Raw genomic sequence first — 7,500 nt, forward strand, 5'->3', positions numbered from 1 at the left:
AGTTGTATCTGTCGTGTATCTTTCTTGGCTCGATATGAGTCCGTTTATAGCTGTAGCCATCCTGTCCCAGCCGGCAGGGGGTCGCACGGGTTCATGACCTTTACGTTTCCGGCGTTTGTACATTTCTGTTGTACCAGCGCTGCTGCTAATTTGTCGTAGGTTGCGCATATGGCCCTGCATGTGCCGTACGCGCGGCGTTTTCTTTGCTTTTGTATTTGCTGTTTCTCCCTGCTTGGGGGAGTTGTCGTGAGAGAGAAACAGAGTGAAATGGAAGAAAGAAGTCGTTTGGAGTTTGTCGTAGAACTACTAGAAATAGCATAAGCGTGATTCCGCCACGCAGTTCATATTCGGAACAGATGGTAGCAGAGGATGGTTCGAACAATATTTGAAATTAGCAGTTTGTAAGTCGAAAATGTCCGAGCGTACGAGTAGCGATGTCGAGGAGAGCAGCTCGATCAGCCCACACGAAGCGGAGGTGGAACAGGACCCACCGGAAAGCAAGAAGCATACGGCTTCCAGCGGTGTACCTCCTGGCAAGTCGATTGTACCACCTGAAAATGTCGAAGGCCATTTGATGCAATTGAAAAGCAAAAAACAAAAAGCCAAAAGAGAATTTACAAATACCCGACGAGGGTTGTTGGTTATAATGCGAGAGGGCGGTACGATGGAAGCGGCGGACCAGCAGCTCTGGTATCTTGAGAATGTCGAGCAAGAAATATTTGCATTGCTGACCGACATGGAGGAACTGTACTTGGGAGCTAATAATATCAAAGCCGTATCGAAGGTACACGACGAGATGGAAGACTTAAATCAAGAAATGAGAGCGACGACTGATCGCTTCGACCAGTTCGCGAGCCAGCTCGAGTCGCAGGTTAAAAAAGAGCCTGCACCTGCAGCGGGCCAGAACTCTGTGGAAAGGACGAGCAGTAGTACTAGTAATACTAATAGTCTGGATGCCACAGCCCAGCCTTTCATGCCAAGTGTGACCCAGTCTCAGGAAGAAAAGGCCACTCCAGCTGACTCAGATAGTCAGCAAGCACTGGAGTCCGATCCTAGCAGTACTGGTATCAGGAGAGGTGTTACTGTTAGTGCAGCAGCTGAGACTGTACACCAGGAACAGTGGCAACCTGGTCAACTAAGTAAGCAGTTAGATCCTGCACTGAGTACTACTGCCAGCCAGTCATCAGTGACCCAGACTAGCCAGACCGGAGCTGTCACTGCTAGCTCATCAGTCAGTATGACCACCAGCAGCACAGGGGATGGAACCAGTCCACGTCATGTACCTGCCCCAGTAAGTGCACCACTGTACACTCAGGCACATACCGGAATATCCAGCAGTACAGATACAAGGAGCAGTAGTGCAAGGGTAGCACTCAGTACTACTAGTAGTAGACCAGCTCTGCCAGCAGTGCGCATGTCCGCAGTAGCGCAGCCGGCACTACCAGCACCACCACCACAGCCACCACAATCGGCAAGGGCAGCTGTCGGCCAGGACCTGTGGAGGCAGCTTAAGCGAGTATCCATTCCAGTATTCCGTGGGGACAAGAAGCAGTTCCCAAGCTGGAAAGCAGCATTTCTGGCATGCATTGATCAAGCTCCGCTGACAGCCGAATACAAAATGCTGCAGCTGCGGGAGTACCTGGCAGGCGACGCATTGAGAGCAGTAGAGAATCTGGGCCACTCTGCCGCTGCATATGAAGCTGCCAAGAACCGTTTGGAGAGAAAGTTCGGCACAAGTCGGCGACAGGTGAGCCTGTACCTCGAGGAGCTGGACAGATTCCGACCCATCCGTCCAGAATCAGCAAAAGACGTAGAACGATTTGCGGACCTACTTGACGTGGCAGTCATCAATCTGAAGGATATGCAGCGGACTGAGGAGCTGGGCAACGGTTCCCTGTATGCCAAGCTGTTGTCTAAAATGACGGAAGCCATGGTAGTCAACTATCAACGCTGGCTCTACGAAAACCACGAACCCGAGAATGTGGAAACCCTGCTGACCTGGGTAAATCGTGAGGCAGAATTCGCAGTCATAGCTGCCGAGTCAGTCCGGGGAGTGACCTCGCAAACCCGTCAACAGGAGTCCAGCACTGCACGGCCAAGGGACGTGAGCAGCCATGGACGAGGAGCAGATCGGCGTACCTCGCATCACACCTTCGTGAGCTCAAGCACTAGTGGCGACCTGCCGAGCCGCAACCGCTCTTGTCCAGCATGTGGCCAGGGTCATCCAGTGTGGCGATGCCCAACATTTCAATCGCAAAGTGTCACAAGGCGTTGGGCCACAGCACGAGGAGCCGCATTGTGCTACAGGTGTTTAGGCAGCGGGCATAGTGGGTCGAACTGCACACGCAGCCGCACCTGTGGGATCGACGGCTGCACGGAAACGCACAACCGCCTGCTCCACTCATCAAACAGTGACACCAGCATGGACCCTGCGGCGAGGAAACCAGCTGGAGCTCAGAGCAGTAACAACCAGGGTATGGCAAAGCCAAGAGCAGCACCCAGTCAACCAGACAGGTCAGGCCAGATGTCTGGGCCTCCCTCATCCTTCAGGAACACGGAAGGGGAGTCAGTGTCCGAAACCAGTGCGCATGCCAGAACGCATCACGGCCAGCAAGTTGAGCCACAGACAGCCCTGCGGACAGTGCCGGTGACCTTGGTAAACGGCAACCGCAAGATTGCGGTGAATGCCCTACTTGATGACGGCAGCACCGTGTCCTACATGAACAGTAGCATCGCAGCTGAACTGGGTCTGGCAGGAGAACAAAAGAGTATTACGGTGTCTGTCCTCAACGGAGCAGCGACAACGTTCAACACCGTCTCAGTGAACTGTCAAATCAGCAGCAGCGACGGAAGTGCCAGGTATGACTTCACGGCATGGACAACCAACAATGTGACCGCATCACTCAAGGCAATTGACTGGAACAATCAGCGAGATCGGTGGCAGCACTTGAGAGAGGTCCCATTCCCTCCTCTCAATGGAACAAAACACATCGACATACTCATCGGAGTCGACCATCCGTACCTACATGCATCGCTAGACGAGATTGCAGGAGGTCCAGGAGAACCTGTTGCACGAAGAACTCCACTAGGCTGGACTTGTGTCGGGCTCGTCAATCCCGACGCCACAGCCATCACATCACTGAACGGTCACAGTACGACAACCGCCAGTCTCGAGCAGCTCAACCAGGTCGTGCAGCGGTTCTGGGAGATCGATCAGAGCGGCACCCAGCTACGCAGCCACGTGCAGTTGACACCAGCCGAGCAGCAGGCCACAGACCGCGTCGCAACATCGCTGATTGGCACTAGCAGCGGGCGCTACGAGATCCAGCTGCCATGGAACGCCAGGAAAGTAGAGCTCAGAAACAACTACGCTATGGCACTGCGCCGACTCAGCAGCACAGAGAAGCGACTGCAGCACAGCAGCGAAGTAGCAGCAGCATACAGCCAAGCCATCGATGATTACGTGCACAAGGGCTATGTAGAGCAAGTGCAAGCAGCGGACATCGCCAATTCCGGTTGGTTCCTGCCACATTTCCCCATTGTGCGTATGGACAAGAGTACGACGAAGGTACGCATGGTGTTTGATGCTGCTGCACATTATCAGGGCATTTCTTTGAACGACGCCATCTTGCCTGGTCCGAAGCTTCAGAGAGAGCTATTTGACGTGCTGCTACGATTCCGTCGAAACTCAGTAGCCCTGGTCTGTGATGTCAAAGAGATGTACTTGCAAATCGAAATACACCCGGACGATCGCAAGCACCTCCGGTTTCTCTGGCGTACACAAGACGAGGTCAACGTGTACCAATTCAATCGACTGGTGTTTGGACTCAACGTTTCACCATTCATCGCACACTACGTCATCCAGAACCATGCGCGGCAACATGCAGTGACGCACCCTCGAGGCGCCGAAGCAGTTCTGGAGTCAACCTACATGGATGACACACTGGATTCAGTGGAGAGTGACGAGAAAGCAGTTAAACTCTATCACCAGCTATCGTTTGTGTGGAGCACCGCCGGGATGAAAGCCAGAAAGTGGCTGAGCAACTCGCCAACAGTCCTGCAGAGCGTTCCGCAGGAAGACCGGCAATCATCAATCGACTTGTCAGGAGAGCTACCAACAACCAAGACGCTTGGTGTACAGTGGCGGCCTGACAGTGACCAGTTTGGCTTTACATTCTCGAAGCCAGCAGACAACAACATCACGAAGCGCCTAGTGGTGCGACACATCGCTACAGTGTTCGACCCATTAGGATTCCTAGCACCATTCGTTGTGCGTGGGAAAATCTGCATCCAGGAAATGTGGGTAGCCGGTCTGGATTGGGATACCCCAGCGCCAGAGGCAATAGCGGGTAAGGCTCGAGCTTGGTTGAACGAACTCTGCGACACAGATGCCATCCAGATACCGCGCTGTCTCTACCCGAATAGTGAAGCCCCGGACAAGGTACTGCACGTCTTCACTGATGCATCAACGCTAGCCTACGGAACAGTTTGTTACGCAGTGTCAACCCTTGCAGATGGACAGGTCTGTGTTCGTATGGTTGCTGCAAAGACACACGTCGCACCGCTCAAGACCATCAGCGTACCCCGTCTTGAGCTGATGGGAGCCATGCTCGGCCTCCAGTTAGCACAGTCTACAGCTGAGGCACTCAAGATTCCGAAGTCAGCAGTTGTCTATTGGAGTGATAGCGTGGATGTCCTCTGCTGGATTCGCAACCCCAGTCGCATCCACAAGCCATTTGTCGCGCATCGTATCGGGGAGATACAGCTGGCAACGCAACCAGAACAGTGGCGCTACGTGCCAACGAAGTGCAACCCAGCAGACCTCGCGTCCCGTGGAACCTCAGTAACCAGCCTCATCACCAGCCAGCTGTGGTGGGAGGGACCGCAATTTCTGCAGCAAGAGCAATCGACGTGGCCACCAGCACCGGCACAGCTTTCATTGACGGACAATGCGAAGCAAGAAGTGAAGAAGGACCATCGGGCTACGGCATCACAGAGCCAACAACAGCAGACATTCACAGGCAGCATCACTGCCGCCGACTTGGGACGCTTGGACCCGTCTCGCTATTCCGAGTTTAATCGACTCCTACACGTGACAGCCTGGGTGTTCCGGTTTATCCAGAATTGTCGCACACCGGCCAGCAAGTTAGTGACGTCCACGCTGACGGCAGATGAGCTGAAGGACGCAAGAACGTACCACTGCAGAACAGCACAGCAACAAGCGCTTGAGTACAACACCGTGAGGCAGAAGAACTCACTGCCCAAGGCCAGCAGTCTGAGGCAGTTCCAGCCGTTCATCGATGCGGACGGGTTGATGCGGGTTGGTGGTCGTCTTCAACATGCCGAATTTCTATCGTTCGACCAGCAGTGCCCGATAATACTGCCAAAGGGACACCGAATCACGCAACTCATCATCAAGTCGTACCATGATCGCGGGAATCATACGTGCGGCGTCAATCACATGCTATCGGAGCTATCAAATCAGTACTGGTTGCTCGGTGGGCGTGACGAGATTCGTTCCTGTGAGTCCAACTGTGCCAGATGCAAGCTACGAAAAGCATCACCAGCAGAACAGGTAATGGCTCCCTTGCCGAAGGTACGAGTCAGCCTGCCGCTACGAGCCTTCGCACGAGTCGCAGTGGACTACGCTGGGCCATTTACAACAAAGCAAGGACGAGGCAAGACCCGAGCCAAGAGGTACCTCTGTCTGTTCGCTTGCCATCTGACACGTGCCGTTCACTTGGAGCTAGCGTACGGCCTCGACGTGGACTCGTTCCTCCAAGCGTATCATCGCTTCACCAACCGGAGAGGAACGCCAGTGGAAGTCACATCCGACAATGGAACAAACTTTGTGGGCGCCAACAATGAGCTCCGTGAGTTGGCAGAGGCGCTAGACGTCGACAAGCTCCAGCGAAGCATGGCGCAAGAAGGCACTCGTTGGCACTTCAACCCACCTAGTGGACCGCACTTTGGTGGCGCACACGAAGCACTGATCAAGGTGGCGAAACGAGCTTTGTCTGCCACACTCAGCAACCGCGATACGACTGACGAGGAGTTGTACACCGCCATTACCGGTGCTGAAGCGCTGATGAACTCCCGCCCATTGGGATACCAGTCAGCCGACCCACGTGATCCGTTACCGCTAACACCGAACCATTTCTTGCATGGGCAGCAGGGCATGCCATTCGTCCCAGCAGGCACTGACGAGACGCAATGGACACTCAAACAGCGATGGCGGATGGTCCAGGACATCGTACTTCAATTCTGGCGCCGCTGGATGAAGGAAATTGTGCCAGAGCTGAACCGTCGCAAGAAGTGGACTCAGACCAAGCCAGATCTCACCGTCGGAGATGTTGTGCTAGTCGTGTCACCAGACACAGCACGAGGAGAGTGGCCACTAGCAAGAGTGGCGGAAGTGTACCCAGGCAGTGATGGGCATGTTCGAGTCGTGAAGATCAAGGTCCGAGGGAAGTATCTGACACGGCCTATCACTCGACTGTGCCGTATTGACGCGGAGTGAGCAGTAAGAGAATTAAGTCAAAGTGTGTATGAATATTCGACAACGCATTGCTCGTTTGCTCGTTATGTTCGGAGTGTTTTTTCATTATTGTTTGTGGTTATCATAGTGCAGTTTAGCCTATGCACCCGTTTGCATGTTGTCAAGCAGTATGCTATTTTGATTCGCGTAGTGCATGAGTTAGTTGCTATTTTATTTATTGATGCTATCGTTGAGCTGGCATGTTGCGCTTTAAGATCAATCCCAGCAGCAAGCAGTATTGGATTGAAGAAGGGGAGAGATGTTCAGGACTCGCCTTCACTACTATGCAATATTTGCCATTATGCCAGATTACGCTGGCACTTGCAGTGCACTAATTATTTCTTGTTTCTATATGCTTGAGTTGTATCTGTCGTGTATCTTTCTTGGCTCGATATGAGTCCGTTTATAGCTGTAGCCATCCTGTCCCAGCCGGCAGGGGGTCGCACGGGTTCATGACCTTTACGTTTCCGGCGTTTGTACATTTCTGTTGTACCAGCGCTGCTGCTAATTTGTCGTAGGTTGCGCATATGGCCCTGCATGTGCCGTACGCGCGGCGTTTTCTTTGCTTTTGTATTTGCTGTTTCTCCCTGCTTGGGGGAGTTGTCGTGAGAGAGAAACAGAGTGAAATGGAAGAAAGAAGTCGTTTGGAGTTTGTCGTAGAACTACTAGAAATAGCATAAGCGTGATTCCGCCACGCAGTTCATATTCGGAACAGGATGAGAGAGAAAAAACAGGGGATGAGAGAGGGAGAGAGGGAGCGAGTAAGTGCGTGTAAGTGGTGTGTGAGCAGGAAAGAGAATAGCAATAGTAGACAGACTTTGAGTGTGGGCAGGAAGACGAGGGCCGCAGAGGAAGACGTAGCTCGTTCCCTCCTCCCCCCCCCCTTCTCTCTCTCTCTCTCCCTCTTTCTCTCTCTCTCTCTCCTCTCTCTCTTTCCTCTCTCTCTCTCTCTCTCTCTCTCT

General features: G+C 53.3%; 1 protein-coding gene across 1 annotated transcript in view; it reads right to left on the reverse strand.

Annotated features, from left to right (window-relative positions):
- Positions 1–7,500, reverse strand: part of LOC135829985 (uncharacterized) — a gene marked incomplete in the record, with an annotated part of 44,019 nt that overhangs the window by 31,811 nt on the left and 4,708 nt on the right.

Source organism: Sycon ciliatum, chromosome 13, assembly GCF_964019385.1.
Source record: "Sycon ciliatum chromosome 13, ocSycCili1.1, whole genome shotgun sequence".
NCBI lineage: Eukaryota > Metazoa > Porifera > Calcarea > Leucosolenida > Sycettidae > Sycon > Sycon ciliatum.